The 26,641-nt window shown below is 46.5% G+C and overlaps 1 protein-coding gene across 2 annotated transcripts in view; it reads left to right on the plus strand.

Annotated features, from left to right (window-relative positions):
* Positions 1–624: 624 nt before the first annotated feature.
* HIVEP3 (HIVEP zinc finger 3) overlaps positions 625–26,641 on the plus strand; it is a 102,391-nt gene continuing 76,374 nt past the window's right edge. For both annotated transcript variants that reach the window (XM_040231516.1, XM_040231517.1), the window contains exon 1: positions 625–907. The gene's annotated coding sequence lies outside the window, so the exon portion shown is untranslated. The remainder of the gene's footprint in view (positions 908–26,641) is intronic.

Consider the following 26,641-nt stretch of genomic DNA (forward strand, 5'->3'; position numbering starts at 1 on the left):
GCTGGGTTCTCTGCTCAGGGCTGCAATCAGGGTATTTGTAGCCTGAGTTCTCATCTGGAGGCTCAGAGGGAAATTTCACTTTTCCAGACTCATTCACTTGTTTGAATCCATGTCCTAGGGAGTTGCCGGGGTTCAGCAGGGGGTTGCTCTCAGCTTCAAGAGGCTGCCCTTGGGTCCTTACCAGATGGCCTCCTCCATCTGCAAGTCAGCAAGTGCATGGCGGATCCTTCCCCTGATTCTAAGGCTTATGATTTCCTCTTTTGTGACCAACCAGAGACAACTCTACTTTTAAAGGATTTTCTCAATTAGGTCAAGCCCATGGAATAATCTCCCTATTTTAAGGTCAAGTGTGCCTATAACAGAACGTAACTGTAAGAGTAAGATCCATCATATTCACAGTCCTAAGGATCATGCAGGATGTGTTCCCCAGGGAGATGGGAAACCTAAGCACCATCTTAGAATTCTGCCTGCTTGCTGATGCAGAAATAGAGGCTCAGAGAAGTTCGGTCTTTGATACAAGGTAGAACATGGTAGGCACAGGGGCTAACACCATCTCCCCAGGCCACTTGGGAATCTGTCCCTGCCCCAAGACAAGCAGGCTGGGAGGAGCCGGGGGCCTGGGCCATCTGGGACCAGGCAGACATTGTTCTATGTGTAAAGAAGTTGACCGGGCAACTCTTTGATCATGTTTCTTGACCATCCTCTGCAGGATTCGAAACACGAACCCGGCAGCCTCCAACTAGTTCATGGAGGAGCCTCGAGAGATACTGGCCAGGCGAGCTCTCCCTTGCAGAGGGAAGAACAGAGTGTGAGAGGAGGCAGCTGCCACAGGAGTGGACATGAACGCTGGTTTTCAAAGAGAACAGCGTTTTAGTTTTGGTCATCGCAAGTGGTGCCTTCAACACAGGTAGGAAATGGGTGGTCCTCAAATATGCTTGCTGGGGGCTCCACGTGGTCTTCCTTGCTGAGCTTGCTAGAGTCCTTCCTCTTTATAACGGATGATGGTGGTGACGATGGTGGTGATGATGACAAAATGGATGATGGTGGTGATGAGGTTTGACGATGAAGCCTCCCTTGAGCCTCTGTGAAAGCTGGACCTCCTCGAGACTTCCTTGGTCAGGAGTACAGGAGAAACCTTGAAAATCAACACTCTTTTGCTCCACACACCGTCTCCCCTGAGATGCAGTTCTGTCTCTCCAGCCCCTCAGTTTCCAGTCTGTCCTCAGCAACAACTCCTCTTAAGGGACCACAGTCTCCCTACGTACCAGCCTCACCGTACCTCCTGCTGCCAGAGCTCCACCCACTTCTCTGTGCCCCCCACCCCCCGATGGCTCTTGCCTAAAAAACCCCCTGCCTAGTCAGAGGATCACAACAGAGCAGGGTCTTTCAGGGTCCTCCTGGATGTGGAGAAATGAAAGGATATTGGGTTCTCGGTTTGGCCTGCATATGAGAATCACCTGGAGTTTTTACAGATTCCAATGGCAGGGCCCCATCTTCAGAGAGACTGACTACATGGGCCTGGGAAATGCCCCAGCATGGCTAGGCGCGCTCTCTCTCTCTCTCTCCATATATATATATATATATATATATATCCATTTAATTCATTTTTAGCTCTTCAGGTATGAGTTGTGATTTCAGGTTATAAGTTCAGGCTGTGGTTCAGTTTAGGTGTGTAATGTTAGAAGCTCTTTGGGTCAGGAATATAAATCTTTGGATGTTTTGTCTGGCCGTGGAGTACATCAGAATCATCCAGGGAGAAGGAGAGGGAGGGAGGGAGTGCCTGGGTTTTAAAAAAAAGGAAGAAAATAGATTTCTTGGCCCACCCAGACATGCTCTCTGCATCAGGCTCTTGGGGGCTGGGGACGCAGGGATCTGTATTTTTATGTTGGTCTAGCCAAGGTCTGGGTGCCTGGGGCCTCTCTCTGGGGCCCCTGGAGATGTCTGTCCTGTGTTTGGGTCTGTGGGCTCAGCTGTGAGTCCTAGCCAGTGCTTCCCGGCCTGATGTGCCACGAGCGGTGCTCTTTCTCCTCCTCTAGGCAAAAGTTTTCCCACCTACAGAGAGGAGGATAGGGCCTCTGGCAACCCTCAGAAACAGCTGCCTGAACTGTGAGGGGCCTGGGCCTGGGCCTGGGCCTTTGCATACACCTCAGCAGTGCCACGTGGACCTCCTAGACCCAGACTATGATCAGGGTTCTCCAACAGAGGTGGAAGAATCATCCCCCAGACTCTAGGGAAGGGTGCCCTGGGCTGTGAGCCTCAGTTTGAGGGGATATGTAAATGTGGAATTTAATAGTGAAAGCTGTGGATCTTCCCAAGTTCAAAGCACAGCTTCAGCTTTTACTGGTTTGGGGGGCAGGTCGCTTAGTTTCTGCCTCGTGTTTCTTGCTTGGAAGATATGAGAGTCGTGGCCCTTGCCACACAGGGCTGCTGGGGAGGTACTGGTGAGGCCCTGGAATGTTCCCAGACGCCTAGCCAGGGCTCCCCAAGATGGGCAGCCTTCCAGCTCACGCAAGCAAGTTGCTGCCACTGTGCCCTCCTCACTGTAGCCCTGTGATGAGTCAGCCAGGCTCTGCCACCTGGCCCCAGTGCCTGAGTTCCTCAGAGAGAGTCAGGGTGAAATTAAGGGCCGATGCTGCACACAGGACCTGGGCACATCGCAGACAAGATTTAGTCCTGCAGAAACCCCAGCGAGGCTGGTTCTACTGCCTCTTTTGTACAGATAAGGAAACAGCACAGAGAGGTCCTGTAATTTAAAGACAGTCACACATCTAGCAAGGAGCAGAGCCTCTGGCTACAAAAGGTACAGTACTTTCTTCCCCACTAACATGCTTCCTGAAGAATGGCAGTAACAGCTTCAAGGCTGACTCCTGCCCCAGGGATATCTGTGTTTTAATAGAAATCAGTAGTACCATAATATGTACGAATGGGCCCCCCTTCCTTGGCATCCTGGGATACCTTGTGGTGCCTTGATTTAGCATTTGTCTCCTTTCATATCCATCACAGTTAACCGTACATGGTCTGCTCCACTGGCAGTCTCAGGGCAGGGTCTGGATTTAGGCAGCTTGGTGTACAGTAGATATCTAAACTAAGCTGGAAATAGAAACTTCTGAGAGTTGCAGGCAGAGATATGGGGACACTGTCGAGGAGAATGCAGATGGAGAATCCTCCCCAGACCTGGCACTAGCCCTCTCCTACTTTACTCTCACAGTCTCTTTTTCTGTCCACGGAGTCCCTGCCAGCTGCATGGAAGAATCTTTAGGAGATGGGACTGACCCAGAGGGAAACGAGCTATCAGTTCCAGCGAGAAATCTGGTCCACCCCTTCCCGTGCTCCCTCTGGACAATACAAGCATATGTGACTGACTAATGGGGCACTGACTCAGTGTTTCTGGAGTGTCCGGGCACACAGGGCCCACTGCTGGCACAGCTTCCCCCAGCCACCAGCGGGGAAGCTAAAATACCTGGCATCTGAGTGAGGTGGAGGGCTCAGGCCCAGGCTGGCAGGGGTGCCAGGCAGGAGCCAACCATGTGCCATCCTTCAGGGGCCTTGCAGAATCCCTCATGCTGGAGGCGGAGGGGGGTGGCGGGGGGCATGGGGGTTGGTACTTAGCACCATCTGAGGCTTGGAAATGAATATGTTGCATTACATATCTGTGGAATCGTGGCCCCTCACATTTAGTACAGTCCTGGACTGGGGCTCTCTCCAGAATAAATGTGATTTCTGAATGAGTGATTAGAGGGTGAATCTAATTTGGAAATGGGTATGAAAGCATTTTCTCAGCAGCAAAGCTTTCTGCTAGTAGTTTTCAAGCTTTTAGAGTTTTAGAAGCCATTTTAAAAAGTCAAATCCTGCACGGAATGCCAAGTTAAAGTGGTAGTTTATTAACACCCATTTATTTTCTAAGTTCAGAATTTTAACATCTATTTATTATGAGCATCCATTAACAGAGCAATGATTCAGCTTTGATGCATAAAAACATTAGAAGCTCAGGGTCTAGATCAGGCATCAGCAAACTTCAGCCTATGAACCTAACACAGGCTGCTGCCTGATTTGTGTAAATGAAATCTTTTTGGAACACCGCCATGCCACTCATTTAAACATTACTTATGGCGACTTTCCCACTCTAATAGCAGAGTTGAAGAGTTGTGACAAAGACTGTCTGTCCTACAAAGCCAAAAATATTTACTCTCTGGCCCTGTACAGAAGAAGTTTTCTGGTGTCTGTTCTAGATGGTCGCTGAATTGGTGTATCAGCTGTAACATCCAGGATCTCTTTGTCTTTTTTTGTTTTGTTTGGCTTGGTTGCACCGTATTAAGAAAGTTCTAAACCATGTCAATAAAACGATGTGAATTGGTAACAGATTTGTCACAGCTGACCGTGCAGCCCAGGATGGGCCTTTCGTTTAATGTCATGTGGACATTTGGGGAGGAAGAGACGGGAATTCTGGTTTGCATCACTAACAGTATCAAACATTTGCTTGAATTCCTTCTTCTTACAACACTCAGGAAGCATACAGTCATTTGTGACATCTTCGTGGTAATCCATGTAATCCATTCTCATATCACTGAAAGCTTTAGCATGTACTTGTTTGTGTGGTTTTACAGAGGTGTGTATTGTCCTGAATTTCAAAAACAGCAACATAAAGATGCCCAGTAAAGAGCTCCAGTCTTCCTAGTTGAAGACACATTTCAATCCTGAAGTTCCAGATCCACCAAGATCTGCACAAACCACATTCAGCTGGCCACACCCGTTGTTAAGTGTGCCACTGAACACCTTTGGATGTGCAGGTCCATTTTCCCTAACAGTTTTAACGGATTCAAACTATATTTTTAGGATAAAATTGTCACATGCAGAAAACAATTTGAAAACCAGCCCTTTGGCAAATATTGGTGGTTCTCTTTTCTGTGCTGAAGGACAACGGTGAAGCCAAGGATGCTGAGGGTTGGGGTTGGGAGGCTGAGGAGAAAGTAATGAAAGATGGCAGAGGACAGAAGCGAGGTGATGCTGTCAATGGCAGAGAGGCTCATGGGGCAGGGGAGGGGCATCAGTAATGGAAAAAGTACTTGGGAAACACAGAGAAGTCCCAGGAGCCCCTGCTGAAGCTGGGAGGTGTCTCCTAACAATTGATGACCTAAACACAGTTCTCCAGGGCTGCTCTGAAAGCTTCCAGCCGTAGGCTTGGAAGAAAAGGTCCAGAAGATTAAAATATGCTCCAAGAAATGGTAGTCGGGGATGTGGAAGGCACATACAAATCATCATGCCGAGGACCTTTGAGGCCAGTCAGCAGATCAAGACAGGGGAAGGGAGCAAGGGAGATGAAAAGGGGTGACAGAGGGCTCCTCTGGGTCAGCTCACTAAGTCAGTTTATGCAGGAGGCAGACAGAGCCTGCTGGGCTGCCGTCCATGGGGTCGCACAGAGTCGGACACGACTGAAGCGACTTAGCAGCAGCAGCAGCAGCAGACACGTGAGCATGGGCGATAGTTGCCAGTGACCTGAATGGGGACAGATGTCAAGGCCCCAAGGAGGGGGTGACTGGGGTTGGACAGTGGCTTTGGGCATTCGAGGCAAAGCCCACACAGCCAGGAATAAAACCCAGGAGTCCCAGCTCCCGGGCCCCCTGCCTTCCCTTGGTGGGCGCAGAGAAGGGAGGGGCAGGCTGGTGGCTTTGGGAGGCTGTGGGCTGGAGAAGGCCTCTCAGAGATAAAAAAGCATGAGTTCTTTCTGAGGTTTTGCTGCTCACCCCATAGAAAAAGAACATTTTTAGATTTTAAAAGGATGACCTCATTTTTTTTCTTATTTACATAGCCCTGTTTGTTTATATAGCCCTTTAAAAATAGCCAGCGTGTGCTAAGCTTAGTGCACTCTCCCACCACCAGCGGCAGAGCCACTGTGTGGGGAGAAACACCTTTTCATCTAAGAGAGGGGCAGCCTTGTTTCCGAGGACAGATGGGAGCAAAACGGGACAGGTAGGAAGTTTCGTGGTTTTTCGTGTCGCTCTTCCAAAATAGCCACACGCCTGCCTCCCACTTCCTGCCTGACTCGACTCAGATCGATTTTCTCCTGCAGAGGACTTGTGTTCCATGAATTCTCAGCTAAGCTTGAAGGGATCCATCAACAAGCAAACAGGCTGGAGCCCAGAGACCTTAAGCTTGGCATTTTGCATCCCAACTCTGCTGCTTCCCAGCTGTGTGACTTTGGGCAAGCTGCTCCACCTCTCTGTGCCCCATCCGTGAGATGGGGATAACACTACCTGCAGTGGCTGTGCAGATTAAGTGAGGGAGTGCACGTGAAAGGCTTAACCTGAGGCGGGCACGCAGCAACTGTTAATAACCCTCCTCATCGACAACAGCGATTGTGGTAGCCATCCCCTCACCTGGACAGCTCGTTACAGCAGCCTCCCAGCTGTCTTCCCCTCCTGTTGGCTTGTCTGCTCCAGCCCATCCCTGTGCTGGCCCAGAGTAACACAAAGATGAAGCACCAATCTGACCATGCTGCCTCTTGCTTAAAATCCACCCACAGTTTTCAACCACTATGGCCGGGATCCGCAGAACTTTCTCAAAATGGCCAGATGTAAATCTTTTAAGCTCGGCTGCCCGTACAGACTTTTGCAGCTACTCATCTTCACCATGTAGCGCGAAAGCAGCCATGAGCAATGTGTAGAGGAATGGGCGTGCCTGAATTCCAGTAAAACTTCATGGACAAAAGCAGGCAGCAGGCTGGATTTGCCAGCCCCTGACCTACAGGACGAGTCTAACTCCTTAGCTCAGCATTCCCAGCCCAGCGGTTCCTGTCTTCTCCATCCCTCTTACTCCTCCTCCCCGGCTCTGGTGGAACTCGTCATGCTTGACCCCTTGCACATTCTTTCTGGACTTTCCTCCTCTGCCTCCAGTGTGACCCTCCCCCCTGGCATTAGGAACCTTTGCTCTGGGATCCTGTGGTCCCCTGTCTTCACTTCTACTCTGTTTTTACTGTTAGAGAGGGCATCCTCAGGCAAGGACTCTGCCTTCCTCCTTCCTATGACACTGCAGTGAAGCTTCGGTCTTTGTAGATGCTCAATAAGCATTTGTGTTTGAACACAAATATCTGTGACAGATGGGTACCCTCGGGGAGCTTACGGGCTGGTTAGGAAGCTAGAAAGTGAGCTGGTGAAAAGCCAGCCAGGGTACTGATTACAAATCAGAGGAAGGAGAAGGCATTTGGGTCGGACCTTACAGTGTAGACAAAAGACTATCAGAGATAGGGAGGTCAGGAAGGCTTTCTGTGCTGGGGAAATGGCAGGAGAAGATCAGACTCAGTTTTGGGTTCAGGGTGATGAATGGACAGACCAGTAGAGTGAGGATCTGATCAGGGGCTGGGGTGGGTCCTGAGGGAGTTTGGACTTTCTCCTGTGAGCCAGAATTTCCTTAAGTGTGATCCACAGCTCTCTCTCTCTCTACTCGAACAGAATTTCCTAGGCAATTACTTTAAAATGCAGCCTCCGGGATTCTGTCTCAGACTGGAGGCTAGGAGCTGCAGGGGGGTTAGGCCATGGTCTGTAGGAGGCTGCAGCACGTTTTGGGGTGATGGTGATAAACTGATGACCTTCACATGGACATCACCTGTGGGTATCACTGCCAGGCTGAGGAGAGGCCAGCTGGGAACTCTTATCTTCTCCCAGAGCAGAGGAGGACACCCAAGCTCAGAAACAGCAAATGACTTGCCCGAGGTCACACTGCAAATTACTTGCAGATATGGACCTGACTAGTTTTGGAACATGGCCTGGGGTGATCCTAGAGGTTTCACAGAGGGAGGAGGACTCATGGGGACTGTCTCCAGTGTCAAGTTAGCGAGAAAGTGAAAGTGTTAGTCACTCAGTTGTGCACCCCTCTATGTGAGCCCGTGCACCAGCGAGGCTCCTCTGTCCATGAAATCCTCCAGGCAAGGATACTGGAGTAGGTACCTTTCCCTTCTCTAAAGGGTCTTCCTAACCCAGGGATTGAATCTGGGTCTCCTGCATTGGAGGCAAATCCTTTACCATCTGAGCCACCAGGGAAGCCCCCAGATGTTGAACAAATGAGGGAATGGGTGGAGCAGGTGGATGGATGGACAATAAGGGGGCAGAGGAGAATGGAATTCGGAGGTAGTTCTGATGTTGCAAGCCTGGAGGTTTAGGAGAATGGTCATACCAGAGGCAGAGGAGGAGAAAAGATGAGTTTGGTGCTAAGTATATTGAGTTTGAGAGGCCAGCAGGATGCCAAGCCAAGATGCTGGCCGCTGGAAATGCAGGGTTGGGGAATTCCAGGAATAGGGTTGGTGTTCTACGCAGCTATGGAAGCTGCTGGTGGGATAAGGTGAGAAATGCCAAAAGAGACAAGTAGGGGATTAAGGACCAAAGCTTGAGGACTGAGCACAGGCATCCAGGAAGAAAAGGCTCGGGTGAAAGAGTCAGAGAAGTGCTCAGAGGGCCAGGAACAGAGTCAGGATGGGCCAGGACAGACAAAGAAAAGAGAGATTTCAACAGTCAGTCACCTGGGTACCTCAGCTTGGGCCCCTCTTTAGAATGAAACCAGCCAACCTCAGAGAAACTGTGCCATAGGTAAATAAAAATGTCAACCCAAATGAAACCCAAATCACGAGTTTCTGTTTGCTTGGGATTTGTGCTCCCGGCCAGCGGAGCTGCAGGTATGGGCGAGCGAGTGAATCCTGGGCCCGCCTGTCCCACCTGTCAGGACAAGCCCTGCCCTTTGGGCTCTGCCGGTTCTGGTTGGCATGTTTGCTGGGGATCCCTTTGTTGCTCAGAGGCTTCACCTTCCTCTCCTATGCCTAACTGTTCCCCTTCCCTTCCACTTTCCTCTTTATTCATTTGACAGATATTTCTTTGGGGGAATAGAGCTCTGTGCAGAGGATCTTAGCTGAGGCCCCCAACCCCAGTAGGGCCTACCATTCACCCACTAGAGAGCTTCAAGAAACAGAAAGATTCCTGGGCTTGCAGATTCAAGTTGCCTCAAAGCAGGGAGGAGCCAGTCGTGCCTGGGCCCTCACACCCCCGTCTAGGCAGCCTCTGTGTGGCCGCCTCTGTGAATGAGCCATTCTGGGTCAGCTCTGCCTGGGCCGGGTTGGGGAAGCACTGAGGCCCGGGTGTCTGGGTGTTTCCCCCATAAGTCCCTGTAAATATAGCATCTGGGCACTCTCCCAAGTGGCCTCCCGGGAGCCTTCAGAGTCTCTCATTTCGCTGACCCTGCATGTGCCCCTAAACTCATCCCCTCCCCCAACTCCTAACACGCGCACACACTCACACACACTATGCCACAAGGACAGCAGGACCTCCATCACCAGTATCCTAACAGGGGTGTATCATCCTTAAAACCCACGCTGCCTGGACAGAAGTTGCCACGTACTGTTTGAAGAGTCACCAAGTCGTTAAGACACACAAAGAGTTGGACATGACTGAGAGACTGAACAAGGACAACAGCAACAACCATTTAAGGTGACAAAACACACAAACGCCTGCCTCTTGCAGGGGAAAAATAGACAAACATGTTGTCACCTTATCACTCACTGTTTTATGAGATATTAAGAATATGAATCTATTATCTATAAAAGAAGTGTAAAGATATTATCTTTTACTTATGTAAAGTGTGTGGTGACAGTGGCAAGATGGCATCAGGAAAGGAATCAGGTGGTCAGGATGGGCCTGCCTGAGAAGTGGCATCTGAGCAAAGACCTGGGCATGGACAGAGGAGCCTGGCAGGCTACAGTCCCTGGGGTTCCAAAGGAGTTGGACAGGACTTAGTGAGTAAACAACAAACAATAGCGAAGGGGTGAGGGAGTGAGCCCTGGGGCATCTGGGGAAGAGTGTTCTGGGCAGAGGTGGGAACCTGCCAGATGGGAACAGCAAGGAGGCCAGTGTGACTGGAGGGGTAGGGGTGGGGGAAGAGGAGGAACAGAGGCTGGAGAGGTGATGGCAGAGGGTGAACGTGTGCAGATAATTGAGAAGCTACTGGAGGTCCAAGCGCTGGAGTGGCCTGGTCTGCTGAATGTTCTAGAAAGGCCTCCTGGCTATGTGTGAAGACCACACTGCAGGAAGCCAGGTTAGCATGGCAGGCTGGTGCTATCATCGAGGTGATAGTGTGGCCAGAGTGGCAGCCTTGGGAAGTGGTTGGATTCTGCGTGCAGTCTGAAGGCAGAGCCGATGTGATCCACCAACAGATGGGAGGTGTAGTGTGAGAAAAGGAGATTAGGCAGGAGAGCCCTGCTGGTGCTCACATTTGCTCATGTTGCTCTCAGGCTTGTCAGCTTCTCTCAGCCTCAGTTTCCTCATCTGGAAAATGGGGCCATTGGATCGAAGACTTCCAGGTCTCTTCTGGCTTGAAAACTCACCATTTCCGCTTTCAGGGAAGGCTTGGAGAATGTGAGGTGGGACTTGGGCTTTAAAAGAGGGGCTTAGACCAGACACAACTGACCGAGAAAGAGAAAGGAGAGAGGAGTTCCGGGCAGAGGAAATGGCTGGAACACAGACTAGTGAGCGTGGTCATGAGGCCAGAGAGTGGCGCTGGGGCCCAGGACCACGTGAGGAGGATGCCAGGGCTACAGGGATGGGCAAGCTATGCCCTCTGGAATAAACCAGCAGGTTCAGGGCCCGAGCATTTTCTGCAAACACTGAGGCCCTCAATTTTGAGCCTGTTCAGATGGATACACTCAGGCAGGAAGCAACAAGGCTTGGCTGCTGTCCGGGGAGAGTTCACCTCCTGGCCCGGCATTACATAACCGCAGAGTCTGCTGAGCGCAAGGAGACTCTTCTGTGTGGCAGCCAGAGTGGCAAGCCTGGTGGCTCTGGGCTCTGGCACCAACCCGTAGCGGAACAAACAGCCTCCCTTCCCAGATAATGGCCCTCATTGAGCATTGTGTCTATGGCCAGCACCCAGCGCAGGGCAACTCAGCCTGGGTAAGTTTCCTCTCTTGGCTGCTTAGCAAAATATTTACACTACGCCTTTCTAGTAAGACGGTTCCTAGGAACCAGCAGGCAGACAAGCTAGAGAAAAGTGCCCCCCAGTGACCTTGCTCCTGGCTCAGAGAGATGCTTTTGCGCACCCGGTGTGTGAACCTGGGTTGGTCATTGCCCTCCAGGGCTCTTCCATAAAATAAGGTATTGAGCTGGAAGATATGTGACGTTCTATCTGGTTCCAAAATTATTGGCATTTTCTCTAAGTGAAGAATAAGTCCATTTTCTCATTGGGTGAGGGCAGAATTGGTCTGTCCTTTAATGTTTCACAAAGGGCCTCTTTCTCAGGAAGGCATGTGTGTGAACTGGGGGAAACTGAAATAAGAACTCTGAACCGCCACTGACTTGGATCTCTCTGCCTGCACTGTTCGCACCAGCAAAAATGCTACCCCTCTGTGTTTGTGTGTGTTTCAGTGGGGAGGAGATCATTCTAGAGGATGCTTCACGTTAAGAGGTATGTGGACCAGCCACAGGGGACAACCAACCATATGATCAGAGGCTGCTGCTGCTAAGTCACGTCAGTCGTGTCTGACTCTGTGGGACCCCAGGGACGGCAGCCCATCACGCTCCACCATCCCTGGGATTCTCCAGGCAAGAACACTGGAGTGGGTTGCCATTTCCTTCTCCAATGCATGAAACTGAAAAGTGAAAGTGAAGTCAGTCATGTCTGACTCAGCGACCCAATGGACTGCAGCCTACCAGGCTCCTCCATCCATGGGCTTTTCCAGGCAAGAGTACTGGAGTGGGGTGCCATTGCCTTCTCCAGTGATCAGAGGGACACTTGGGAAAACTGGGAAAGAGGACTATCGTTAACCATCCCAGGGGTCATCTTGGAAAAGAGGGGTCAGAGGTGTGAGGTGGGCACAGAGCATTATATTAGCAGAGAGAAGGCACATTTGCTATAAGGCGCTACTGCTGCTAAGTCACTTCAGTCGTGTCCAACTCTCTGCGACCCCATGGACCACAGCCCACCAGGCTCCTCCATCCATGGGATTCTCCAGGCAAGAATACTGGAGTGGGTTGCCATTTAGTACTGATTTATTCGTGTGTCAATATTTAACAAATATATTTAATTTTTAAAAAATATTTCAAACAGCAACAAAGCACACAATAATAGGAAAAACAACAGTAGACTCATCATCCCACTTAAAAAGACTTCAACAAACATAGCAGAAGGTACTGCATATCTCTTTGCAATTGCAGACCCTTCCCTGACCAAACCCCCAGAGGACACGATCGTGCAGACCTTGGTGTTAACATCTCAGGGTTGTTTCCTGAGCGCTTACTATGTGCCCAGCAGACTTCACCCTGGGGAACAAAACAGACATGGTTCCCACCCTCACAGGGCTTGCTGTGGAGTTGGGTGAGACCCCGGTCCCTCTTATGGAGGCCTTCAGTGAGCATCAATCTTTTGTTATGTAAATGGTCACCTGTCCCTCTGCGGCAATGATAAAGGCGAGGCTGGAAGAAGTCCTGACAACTGCCACCACCAGCCTTGTGATCAGCAGCAACTCTTCTGCTCCCTGGGCCCCTGCATGTCTGTCCGTCACACGTGGGCTTATAATAGGATTACACTCTTGGGTCCTTCCAGCTCTGTGATTATGGGATGTGATGGGGGAACCTAAATCACATCTGCCTGAGGACTGGCTCCATCACTCTGGCAGGCAGAGGGGGTAATGGGCAGCTTTGCTTTTCTTGAAAGGGGCGCCCCCCCCCCCCCAGTGCATTGGGAATATAAAGGGAGGAGGGGCTCTTGTGCTGGACACAAATCATTAGTAGAACATGAGGTGGTTTTAGGGAAACACAGGTGGAATCCTTTTTTCTTTTTTAATTTTTATTGGAGTAGAGTAGATTTACAGTGTTATGTTAGTTTCTCAGTTCAGTGCAGTTCAGTTGCTCAGTCGTGTCCGACCCTTTGCAACCCCATGGACTGCAGCACACCAGGCTTCCCTGTCCATCACCAACTACCGGAGCTTGCTCAAACTTATGTCCATCGAGTCGGTGATGCCATCCAACCATCTCATCCTCTGTCGTCCCCTTCTCCCCCTGCCTTCAATCTTTCCCAGAATCAGGGTCTTTTCCAGTGAGTCAGTTATTCGTGTCAGGTGGCCAAAGTACTGGAATTTCAGCTTCAGCATCAGTGCTTCCAATGAATATTCAGGACTTATTTCCTTTAGGATTGACTGGTTTGATCTTCTTGCAGTCCAAGGGACTCTCAAGAGTCTTCTCCAACACCACAGTTCAAAAGCATCAATTCTTCAGCACTCAGCTTTCTTAATAGTCCATCCATACATGACTACTGGAAAAACCATAGCTTTGACTAGATGGTCCTTTGTTGGCAAAGTAATGTTTCTGCTTTTTAATATGCTGTCTAGGTTAGTCATAGCTTTTCTTCCAAGGAGCAAGTGTCTTTTAATTTCACGGCTGCAGTCACCATCTGCAGTGATTTTGGAGCCCAAGAAAATAAAGTCTCTCACTGTTTCCACTGTTTACCCATCTATTTGCCATGAAGTAATGGGACTGGATGCCATGATCTTAGTTTTTTGAATGCTGAGTTTTAAGCCAACTTTTTCACTCTCCTCTTTCACTTTCATCAAGAGGCTCTTCATTTCCTCTTCACTTTCTGCCATAAGGGTGGTGTATGAAACAGTATGAACAGTACTCTTCCTACTGAACAGTATGAAAGGCACAAAGATATGACACTGAAAGATGAACTCCCCAGGTCAGTAGGTGCCCAATATGCTACTGGAGAAGAGTGGAGAAATAACTCCAGAAGGAATGAAGAGACAGAGCCAAAGCAAAAAGAACACCCAGCTGTGGATGTGACTGGTGATGGAAGTAAAGTCCAATGCTATAAAGAGCAATATTGCATAGGAACCTGGAATGTTAGGTCCATGAATCAAGGTAAATTAGAAGTGGTCAAACAGGAGATGGCAAGAGTGAACATCAACATTTTAGGAATCAGTGAACTAAAATGGACTGGAATGGGTGAATTTAATGCAGATGACCATTATATCTACTACTGAGGGCAAGAATCTCTTCGAAGAAATTGAGTAGCCCTCATAGTACTCTTGCCTGCAAAATCCATGGACAGAGGACCCTGGTAGGCTGTGGTCCATGGGATCGCTAAGAGTCAGACACGACTGAGCGACTTCACTTTCTACTTTCATGCATTGGAGAAGGAAATGGCAACCCACTCCAGTGTTCTTGCCTGGAGAATCCCAGGGACAGGGAAGTCTGGTGGGCTGCCATCTATGGGGTTGCACAGAGTCGGATATGACTAAAGTGACTCAGCAGCAGCAGCAGCAGCAGCATAGTCAACAAAAGAGTCCAAAATGCAGTTCTTAGGTGCAATCTTAAAAATGACAGAATGATCTCTGTTCATTTCCAAGGCAAACCATTCAATATCACAATGATCCAAGTCTATGCCCCAACCACTAATGCTGAAGAAGCTGAAGTTGAACAGTTCTATGAAGACCAACAAGATTTTCTAGAACTGACAACCAAAAAAGATGTCCTTTTCATCATAGGGGACTGGAATGCAAAAGTAGGAAGTCAAGAAACACCTGGAGTAACAGGCAAATGTGGCCTTGGAGTACAAAATGAAGCAGGGCAAAGGCTAACAGAATTTTTCCAAGAGAATGCACTGGTCATAGCAAACACTCTCTTGCAACAACACAAGAGAAGACTCTACACATGGACATCACTAGATGGTCAATACTGAAATCAGATTGATTCTATTCTTTGCAGCCAAAGATGGAAAAGCTCTATACAGTCAGTTTCTGTTAGTTTCTGGTATACAGCAAAGTGAGCCAGTTACACATATACATATATCCACTCTTATTTTTTTGATTCTTTTCCCATATGGGTTATTGCAGAGTATTGAGTGGAATTCCCTGTGCTATACAGCAGGTCCTTTAGTTATGTATTTTCTATATAGTAGTATGTATATATCAGTCCCAATCTTCCAATGTATCCCTCCCCACCATCCTTTGGTAACCATAAGTTTATTTTCTACATCTGTGCCTCTACTTCTGTTTTGTAAATAAGTTCATTTGTACCTTTTTTTTTAGAGTCCACATATAAGCAGTATCATGTTATTTGTCTTTCTATGTCTGACTTACTTCACTCAATATGATGATCTCTAGGTCCATGCATGTTGCTGCAAATGGCATTATTTTGTTCTTTTTACTACTAATATTCTATTGTGTGTGTGTGTATATATATATATATATATATATACACCACATTTTCCTTATTTATTCATCTGTTGATGGACATTTGGGTTGCTTCCGTGTCCTGGCTGTTGTAAATAATACTTCAGTGAACATCGGGGTGCATGTATCTTTTTGAATTATGGTTTTCTCCAAGTATATACCCAGGAGTGGGATTGCTAGGTCACATGGTAGTTCTCTTTTAAGGTTTTTAAGAAACCTCTGTACTGTTCTCCATAGTGGCTGTACCAGTTTACATTCCCACCAACAGTGTAGGAAGGTTTCCTTTTCTCCACACCCTTTCCAGCATTTCTTGTCTGTAGATTTTTTGATGGTGGCCACTCTGACTGGTGTGAGGTGATACCTCATTCTAGTTTTGATTTGTATTTCTCTAATGATTAGTGATACTAAGCATCTTTTCATGTGCTTTTTGTTCATCTATATGTCTTCTTTGGACAAACTTCTATTTAGATCTTCTGTCCATTTTTTTGATTGGTTTATTTGATTTTTGGATATTGAACTGCATGAGCTATTTTTATATCTTGGAGATTAATCCCTTTTTGATTGCTTCTTTTGCCAGTACTTTCTCCAGTTCTGAGGGTTGTCTGTTTGTTTTGTTTATGGTTTCCTTTGCAGTGCAAAACGTTTAAGCTTCATTTAGATCCCATTTGTCTATTTTTGTTTTTATTTTCATTATTCTAGGAGGTGGAGCAAAAAAGATCTTGCTGTGATTTATGTCAAAGGGTATTCTCCGTAACTAGATCTTTAATCCATTTTGAGTTTATTTTTGTTCATGGTGTTAGAGAGTATTCTAATTTCATTCTTTTACATGTATTAATACCTTTCCAGTTTTCCCAACACCTCTTATCGAAGAGGCTGTCTTTTTTCCATTTGTCATAGATTAGGTGACCACAGGTGTATGGGTTTATCTCTATCTATCTTGTTCCATTGATCTATATTTCTGGTTTTGTGCCAGTAACATACTGTTTTGATTACTGTAGCTTTGTGCCAGTAACATACTGTTTTGATTACTGTAGCTTTGTAATATAGTCCAAACTCAGTGAGTCTGATTCCTCCAGCTCAGTTTTTTCTTTCTCAAGATTGTTGTGGCTGTCCAGGGTCTTTTGTGTTTCCATACAAATTGTAAAAATTTTTGTTCTAATACTGTGAAAAATACAACTGGTAATTTGATAAGGATTGCATTGAATCTGTAGATTGCTTTGGGCAGTATAGTCATTTTGATTCTTGCAATATTTATTCTTCCAATATAAGAACATGATATATCTCCCTATCTGTTTATGTTGTCTTTGAGTTCTTTCATCAGTCATAGTTTTCTGTGTATGGTTCTTTTGCCTCCTTAGGTACGTTTATCTATTCGTAGGTACTTTATTCTTTTTGATATAACAGCAAACAAGATTTTTTCCTTAATTTCTCTTTCTGATCATTCATTGTCAGTGTATAGGAATGCCAGGGATTTCTGTGTATTAGTTTTGCCTCCTGTGAGTTTACCAAATTCATTAATGAGCTGTAGCAGTTTCCTGGTAGCATTCTTAGGATTTTCTATGTATAGTATCATGTCATCTGTAAACAGTGACAGTTCTACTTCCTTTTCAATTTAGATTTTCCTTGTATTTCTTTTTCCTTCTGATTGCTGTGGCCTGACTTCCAAAACCATGTTGGATAATAGTGATGAGAGTGCACATCTTTATCTTGTTCCTGATCTTAGAGGAAGCGCTTTTAGTTTATCACCATTGAGAATGATGTTTCCTGACATTTGTTGAGTATAGCCTGTATTATGTTGAGGTGGGTTTCCTCTATGCCCAGTTTCTGGGGAGTTTGTTTTTTTTTTATCATTAATGGGTATAGAATTTTGTCAGAAGCTTTTTCTGCATCTACTGAGATGATCATACAGTTTTTATACAATCTCCCAAGACTGAACCAGAAAGAAATGGAAAATATGAACTGGCCAATAATCAGTAATGAAATCGAAACTTGATTTTAAAATCTTTCCAAGAAAAATCTTTCAACAAACAAAAGTCCAGGTCAGATGGCTTCACAGGCGAATTCTATCAAACATTTAGAGAAGAGCGAATATCTACTCTTCTCAAACTCTTCCCAAAAAGTTCAGAGGAAGAACACTCCCAAGCTTATCCTATGAGACCACCACCCTGAAACCAAAACCAAACAAAGATATCACAAAAAAGAAATTGCACTGATGAACACAGATGCAAAAATCCTCAACAAAATACTAGCAAACAGAATCCTCCAGCACATTAGACAAATCATACACCATGAAATCCCTTATTTTTAAGAGTAATTTCTTAGTATTATTAAGACAGTTCAGTAAAAACCTAGAGTTGGCAGTTACACCTATGATCCCTATTACTATGATGAGGCTGTGTTTTAACAAGTCAGATTCAAGTCAATGTAAATTAAAGTTTTATATAAATAAAGGTACAGATGGTGTGTGTTTCTGGCGAAATGTGGCACAGGGGACACCAAATGGCACAGAATTTCCCAAACAAGAACTAATGATGTAAAGGGTGGGGCCCACCTGGCATCTTTAGAGGCCAGCAGAGCTAGCCTGGAGCTGGTGGGTCACAGCCCAAAAAGTATTAAAGGAATGACTCCATGAATGGCTCCCTATTTGAAATAGCACGAGAGAAATTCCCTTCAGATCTTAATGCCAAGAAGGGCTGCGCTTTCTCTGAGAAACTGCTGTGCTTATTGTCAGGACACGGGGAAGGTATGGCTCACTGTGTTGTCCTTACTTCTTTTACTGCCAGGAAGCCCTGCCCTGACCTGGGGCCCAAACAGAGCCAGCACATGGGGCTCCTAAGTTTCTCATCTATGTTCTTCACCCCCCTTCTGCTCTAGACCTTACATATTCCATTTTCCCTTAGTCCATGTGTCAATTTTAACTTAAGCTCCAGTTTTGTTTGTGTAAACTAGAATTCCAGAAAAACATCTATTTCTGCTTTACTGACTATGCCAAAGCCTTTGGCTGTGTGGATCACAATAAACTGTGGAAAATTCTGAAAAAGATGGGAATACCAGACCACCTGACCAGCCTCTTGAGAAACCTATATGCAGGTCAGGAAGCAACAGTTAGAACTGGACATGGAACAACAGACTGGTTCCAAATAGGAAAAGGAGTACATCAAGGCTGTATATTGTCACCCTGCTTATTTAACTTCTATGCAGAGTACATCATGAGAAATGCTGGGCTGGAAGAAGCACAAGCTGGAATCAAGATTGCCAAGAGAAATATCAATAACCTCAGATATGCAGATGACACCACCCTTATGGCAGAAAGTGAAGAGGAACTCAAAAGCCTCTTGATGAAAGTGAAAGAGGAGAGTGAAAAAGTTGGCTTAAAGCTCAACATTCAGAAAACAAAGATCATGGCATCTGGTCCCATCACTTCATGGGAAATAGATGGGGAAACAGTGGAAACAGTGTCAGACTTTATTTTGGGGGGCTCCAAAATCACTGCAGATGATGATTGCAGCCATGAAATTAAAAGACGCTTACTCCTTGGAAGAAAAATTATGACCAACCTAGATAGCATATTCAAAAGCAGAGACATTACTTTGCCAACAAAGGTCTGTCTAGTCAAGGCTGTGGTTTTTCCAGTGGTCATGTATGGATGTGAGAGTTGGACTGTGAAGGAGGCTGAGCACTGAAGAACTGATGCTTTTGAACTGTGGTGTTGGGGAAAACTCCTGAGAGTCCCTTGGACTGCAAGGAGATGCAACCAGTCCATTCTAAAAGAGATCAGCCCTGGGTGTTCTTTGGAAGGAATGATGCTAAAGCTGAAACTCCAGTACTTTGGCCACCTCATGAGAAGAGTTGACTCATTGGAAAAGACTCTGATGCTGGGAGGGATTGGGGGCAGGAAGAAAAGGGGATGACAGAGGATGAGATGGCTGGATGGCATCACCGACTCGACGGATGTGAGTTTGAGTGAACTCCAAGAGTTGGTTGGTGATTGACAGGGAGGCCTGGCGTACTGCGATTCATGGGGTCACAAAGAGTTGGACACGACTGAGAGACTGAACTGAACTGATCTGAACTGAAACTACCTCAGGTCCTCTGTGGAATAAAGCAAGTGAAAATTGGGGGCAAGTTAAAATTGAATGAAACAACTAATTAATGAATTAGTCAATTCCTATACAAGCTGCTTAAGACCAAAGCACTGTTGGCTCTACCTAGCCTGTTGGGATTTCCTGCCGGGAGGTGCTGCTTCTCAGCTATGCCTGGGTTACACAGAGATGGTGGCCACTGCCAGTCCTGCACCCCTAGATCTGAACCAGCCAAGCCCTGGGGATTCACACCTTAAGGAGTTAAGCTTTGAAGCCACCCCTGAAGTGAGACTCTCCTTCCAGACTCAGGGCTGGACACCCCTCTCTCCCCACCAGAGAATGGAGTTTGCAGGCAACTGTTCCCTTAGGCATCCCTGAGTACACTGCAGGGCTTCAAGGCCCCTGTGTAATTGGCTTTTTTCCACTGGTTCTGCTGCTGACCCCAGACTGTGCAGGCTGTAACACCGTCTCCTGCCTGACTCCCACACTTCGCGTCTGCACAGATCTGCTGCCAGGACCCATGCTGTCCTGATGGCTCACAGTGCCCCCTCCAAATTGCATAATCTACCTGGCATTATGGCCTCAGAACTTCTGGGGGCCAGGGTGCTCTGAGAAGCACCATAGACTACTAATATTTTTAAAGCAATTGGCTAAAAGCATTATGCTGGTTAAACGACCACATACTGTATGGTTCCATTTATATGAAACATAAAGTAGATAAATTAGTGGTTGCCAGGGAGTGGAGGGGAGGGGAGTGTGCACTGACTGTTAAGGGATATGAGCTTTCTTTTTGGAATGGTGAAAATGCTCCGAAATTGCACAATGATGGTTGCACAATCTCGTGCATATACTAAAAACCACTTAATCGTACATGTTAAAAGGTGAAATTTACAGTATGTGAATTATACTAGAGATCATCTGATAGAGTAGGTTCCAAAAAGCAAGTTCCAAATAGAACATGTTCGTGACAGAGACACTCAAAGTTTAGAAAATTCTATTTATTAATAGATTAATATATTCTCTGGGCTTCTCAGGTGCTGCTAGTGATAAAGAACACCCCTGTCATTGCAGGAGACATAAGAGACATGGGTTCTATCCCTGAGTTGTGAAGACCTCTGGAGAAGGGCATGGCAACCCACTCCAATGTTCTTACCTGGAGAATCCCACGGACAGATGGGCCTGACTATATTCTCTAGTCTTGAAAATGAATATACCCCTCTTTCCAGAAAGGAATCAAAGTGACTTCTGTAAACTATCCATTAGCTAAGGTTTTCCATGATTAAAACTTCATTCATTCGTTTGTTCTTTCACTTATGAACACCCATATGTGTTTACCATTGGGCAGGCACAGAGAACATCAAGGGGATTAAAACACAGCTCTGCTCTCTAAAATCTATAGCTGGGGATATGACGTGAAACTATCAGTACAGTGAGGGATACAACAGAAACTGTTTTGAGCCCAGCACGTACTAAGCAATCAAGAATTGGCAGCAGTATTTGCCATAGGCGAAGGGAGCTTGGAGTGACCTGGGCAGGGAGACAGGGATATGATCCTGTTTGGGAAAAAGAAATCACTCACTTGGGCCAAAACCGATTATGAAACCCATTTGGAGAGGTTTGCGGCACGTTAGAAGGACTTGGAGTTCTTGGGAAGGGAATGGGGAGTCCCTGCAGGCCAGTGAGCTGGGCTCTGTCTTGCCTGGAACCCTGGGAGGTGACTCAGCAGTCAGTGGTCCTGGCTGACCTCCACCACTCCCTCCCCAGGGCATCCCTGTAGTTCCCCCTTCCAGGCACCCCAGAGCCTCTCGGCCTGAGTCCTGGAAGGAGACATACTATAAATCCTGCCAGACTCAAGGGAACAACAAACAGAAGCCGCCCTATTTCTGCATGACAAACAAGAAATGCCACTCCCTGGGTCTCCTGAAGTTCTGGGTGAAGTAAAAAGGGACCAGGATGTCAAGACTCTCAAGGTCCCACCTTTCCCCATCTTCTCAAGGTGTAAAGAGAAGGGAGGGGGTGGTGCTGGCATCATAAGGCTCTGGAGGGAATTACTTGGAAGGTGATTCTAGGCCCTCATGAATTAATTTTTCATATCAACACACTGCTCCTGGTTCCTGAGTTCAGAACACGAGCATTTTGTCAGAGCTGAGGGGACAGGATAGGAATATGAGACTGAGTCAGATCCTGGGTGCATATCAGGGAGTAAGGTGCCCCCGAGAAGCTTTGGTCTGAAAATGAGAGGCCTGGGCTCTGGATCCCTCCTGGTTACTTTCCAGCCCAGTGGTCTCACTGAACCTCTATCTCCTCATCTGCAAAATGCGATGATAAGGCCCTAACCAGAGGGCGCTCTTGAGGAGCTTTTCTTTGTGATGTGATGCTCAGACATTGTGCTTACAATCTAAGCTGGGAGAGGTAGCATAAACAGTAGGTCGTCTCTGCAAGGAAGAACCTGGTAAAATCAGAAAACAGAATGACTATAAAAATCTTTATTGAGATACAATCATGGCACCCATAAAGGGGGCGTTATTCATATTATTATCTGAAGTAGAGGTGTAAGCACAACTCAGAGGAAGGGAGGGATCTGGTTGTGTCAGGGACCCTGGAGACCCCAGGGAGGAGCTGGCAATAGTGACAAGTAAGATTTGACTGGACAAAGAAGAGAAGAAGGGGAACCAGCTAGCAGGGCTGAAGGGAGCCTTGAGCCCCAGGCAGGAGGCAGAAAGAGCTGGGGGAGGGGGACAGAGGTGGGAGGGAGTAGAAGTAGGGGTTTGGGAAGCTGAAGAGGTGAAGGACATAGGGCTCAGGGTGGAGCATCTCGGCCAGCAGGAGGGTCTGGTGCTGTAAAGAAGCCGAGTGTCCAGAAAGGGTAGGAGCTGGTCTCTATCCACACAGGTCTTGTCAGATGGCTCGGGAAGGACCAGACTCAGACCTTCTGGGAGAGTGGGCCTCAGAGCAGCTGGCAGACCCAGGTTAGGGAGCAGAAGCATCCAGAATATCAGGGTGGGTAAGGTCCCCGAGCCCAAATATGGTCTATATCCTCTTTTTCAAATATGGGAACAGATAGCACAGATCTGAGATGACTTACTCCGGTAGCTCAATGAGGTGGGGGCAAAGTCGTGTCTCTAGATCCCCAGCCTGAGCAGAATTCTATTTTTTCCTTATTTCCTCGATTAAATGTGCTGGTGCCACCTGTAAAACTTATATGGGGAGGGAGTTACAGGCAGAGCATACACTTGGGAGCCACCTGTCTGCCTGGACTCCCAGCCCACCCTTTATTGAATATGTGCCTTTTGGTTGCCTCATCTGTCAAATGGACTTAAAAACATTCCTACCTCATGGAACTATGTATCTCAAGTGCTTACCAGAGTGCCTGGTACATAGCATTTAGGAACGTCAGCTTTTGAAGTTATCCAAGTTGATCCCCAGTTTGTCTCTTCGTCACAAGATCTGATTCATCTTTCTTAAACCACCAATCCCTTTGATAAGATATCCAACTTATCTTTTCTTCTGGCTCTTTTCCTTTTTTCCTGAGTTAAATGCTCTTGCCTGAGTTTGTTTTATGGGGAGGAACTTGGGACATGTTATAATCCATTGAATTTGGCATCTGTCTGTGCTATACATTCACTTATTCGTTTGTACCTGACTCACTGGGGATCCAGCAACCTGTGCTTGGACTTTGGGGAAACACAGAGTCCAGATTCCCAAAGAATCTACCTCCCGTCTTGCACCCTCAGTCCATGATCTTCGGCCAGGTGGAATTTTCAAAATCATCTGGTGCAGATGGAGAAAAGGATGTACAGATTGTAAAAGCATTTTTTTCTGTAATGAGGTCTCAGAAAATTATACCTGACTACATCTTCTTGCTTGGTGAGGACAGAGCATAAGTGATGTAGGGATGGGTTAGAGAAGGTGGACCCTCCAGGACGCAACAGTGCCCTTCCACCAGTGCTTGCAGAGTTCTGCTGTCATCAAAAAAAGGAAGACTCAGATCAGGCCCCAAAGTGAGACTTCCTAACAAGAGATTAAGTTTAGAATTTAGTCAGTGTTAAATTAAGCCAAGCTCCCTGGAGCTGGAGAAGCTTGGCTGGTTGTACGCTGCCATACAGAGTCCTCCCATAGGTTAAACTCATAGAGGCCCTCATGATGGCCTATGTTTAGGAGTGGTGCAATGAGCCTCGTTTTCGGGAACTGGTTATCTCGTTCCTCTCTGGCCCATCTTACAGGGTCTCTTTCAATAGTCTGATCTGATTCCCTTATCCAGTAAGACTTCCACCTGCCTCGACCCTCTCTTCTTCTCATTAATTTACCTACCCTTTGCCCAACATAGTTATTAAGAACTATTTATTTGTATGCCTGCCACTGCACTAGGTACCAGGGATACAACGGTGAATGAGAAAGGCTCTTGGCCTAAAAGAAGTCTGTCTCTTAGGGGGAGAAAAGCTCATAAATAAATTACAACATGGTGTGAGAAGTACAGAAGTGTTTGACTGAATGCACAAGGGTCGCAGAAAGCTTGCTGAAGGATTTGCTGTCTGGGGTGATGTATTAGTCAGGCTTCTCCAGAGAAATAGAACCAACAGTACCTAAATAGAGAGAGAGAGAGATTTATTTTAAGAAATCAGCTCACATGATTGTGGAGGCTTGGCAAGTCCCAGATCTGCAGGGTGGGCTGGGAGAGTGCAGACCCAGGGGAGCTTCAGTTGGAGTCCTAAGACTGTCTGCTGGCAGAGTTCCTTCTTGCTGGAAGAGGTCAGTCTTTGTTCTGGTTGGCCTTTAACTGATTGGGTAAGGCTCACCTACGTTACAGAGAAGGCGATGGCAACCCACTCCAGTACTCTTGCCTGGAAAATCCCATGGACAGAGGAGCCCGGTAGGCTGCAGTCCATGGGGTCGCTAAGAGTCGGACATGACTGAGTGACTTCACTTTCACTTTTCACTTTCATGCATTGGAGAAGGAAATGGCAACCCACTCCAGTGTTCTTGCCTGGAGAATCCCAGGAAAGGGGGAGCCTGGTGAGCTGCCGTCTCTGGGGTCGCACAGAGTCGGACACGACTGAAGCAACTTAGCAGCAGCAGTAGCACCCACATTATGGAGAGTAACCCGCTTTACTCAAGGTCTACAGCTTTAAATGATAAGCTCATCTAAAAGAGACCTGCCTCTAGAATAATGTTTGACCGTACATCTGGGTACAATGGCCCAGCCAAGGCACTATTACAGTGGGTTTAGGGGACATCTGAAGGAGTTTCTCACATGTCTAGAAGGGTCAGGGCATTTGGATCGACAGGAAAGACGTGTTCTGAGAACTTTTCAGCTCCCAGTAGCCAGAATACATAAAGGAGAGAAGGAAGAGAAGAGGCTGGGGATGCAGGCAAGAGCCTGCTTAAGGGAAATTTGAAGCATACATTTTATATAGAGTATCTCTTCCTAGGATGGGGGTTGGACTTTCTGGTATTATCAGAAAGCCATGAGAAAAAAGAATGGAATCCCAGTTACAACTCAACTGTTGTGTAAAGAATTTTGTAATCAGCTTTCCAGAAATGCCACATAGAGTAGCTGACTTTGTAGAAGGAGGACCCAGAAAGAATTGATGCTTTTGAACTGTGGTGTTGGAGAAGACTCTTGAGAGACCCTTGGACTGCAAGGAGATCAGACCAGTCAATCTTAAAGGAAATCAGTCCTGAATATTCACTGGAAGGACTGATGCTGAAGCTCCAATACTTTGGCCACCTGATGCAAAGAACTGACTCATTGGAAAAGACACTGATGCTAGGAAAGATGGAAGGCAGGAGAAGGGGATGACCGAGGATGAGATGATTATATGGCATCACTGACTCGATGGACATGAGTCTGAGCAAGCTCCAGGAGTTGGTGATGGACAGGGAAGCCTGGCAGGCTGCAGTCCATGGGGTCACAAAGAGTCAGACACAACTGAGCGACTGAACTGACTGACTGACTGAACATATACACTATTTTTACAATGCAGTTCTTCATTTATAAATCTGTATCTCAGGTGGTTCAGTGGTAAAGAATCTTTCTGCTTATGCAGGAGACACAGGAGATAGGGGTTTGATCTCTGGATCAGGAAGATCCTCTGGAGGAGGAAATGGCAACCCACTCCTGGAGGAGGAAATTCTTGCTTGGAGAATTCCATGGTCAGAGGATCCTGGAGGTCTACAGTCCATAGGGTTGCAAAGAGTCAGACACAACTGAGCAACTAAGCATGGACAACCAAGGTCACCAAGCTTTAGAAGAAAACCGAGAAGAAAATGGAAAAAAAAGAAAAAGAAGAGCTCACTCCAAGGGAAACAGAGACTTCAAATGTAAGAGAACCCTAAAATAAATTATCATTGGTATTTCGTCTCATTTAGTAGAAAGGAATCAGTTGCTATGAAGATGGAGCAGTCAGAGAAAAAGAAATAATTACTGAAAATTTAAAATATGACTTTTACAAAAACACAGGGAGTGAACTGACTCAATCAATATAGATGAATGTACTATACAATCCATGGACTTCTCCAGGCCAGAATACTGAAGTGGGTAGCCCTTTCCCTTCTCCAGGAAATCTTCCCAACCCAGGATCGAACCCAGGTCTCCCACATTGGAGGCAGATTCTTTACCAGCTGAGCCACAAGGGAAGCCCAAACAGAGGAATACCAGATTGATAATCTAGAAGTTCCAACTAGGGAAATATCCCAGAATGTAGAGCAAAACATCAAGGGGAAAAAGTTGGCGGATGGATCCAGAATATTCAGTATCCACTGAATAGGAAATCTGGAAACAAAGATGACAGACAATGAGAGAAGGAGAAGGCTGTTACAAAGATGTAACAAAAGAAAATTCCCTGGGTTGAAGAAACATGCACAGATTTTTTAAATGGAAAAATCACATTGAATTCAGGACAGGAATCAGTGAAAAAGGAACATTTAGACATTCAATCTTTTTGACATTTCAGAACATCAAGGATAAAAAAAAACAAAAAGCTTCCAGAGAGAATCAAAACTTACATCAGAGTTTCATCAATAAAAAAAGAAAAAGATGCCCAAGGAGAGTCTACCAGTGCTTTCAAAATTCTGGAGGACAATGATTTTGAACTAAGAATCCTATCTCCTCGAACTCTGAAAACAAAATAAAGACTTTTTATGTGTAAGTGTTCAGAAAGTTTATCACTCAGTCATCCGTTTTACTGAAAGGAAAAAAAGCTGGAGTTATTTCTGTCAATCAAAAAAGCAATCCAAAAAGATGATGATGTGATTTCAAGGAGTGAAGGAAGGCATATATTACTCTGTAGGAGGATTGCTTGGTTCTTACTTGTGGAAGACTTTTTTTCTTATGACAAAGTCTTGCTGCTGCCGCTAAGTC

The sequence above is a fragment of the Oryx dammah genome, unplaced genomic scaffold (genome assembly GCF_014754425.2).
Source record: "Oryx dammah isolate SB20612 unplaced genomic scaffold, SCBI_Odam_1.1 HiC_scaffold_28, whole genome shotgun sequence".
Classification (NCBI taxonomy): Eukaryota; Metazoa; Chordata; class Mammalia; order Artiodactyla; family Bovidae; genus Oryx; species Oryx dammah.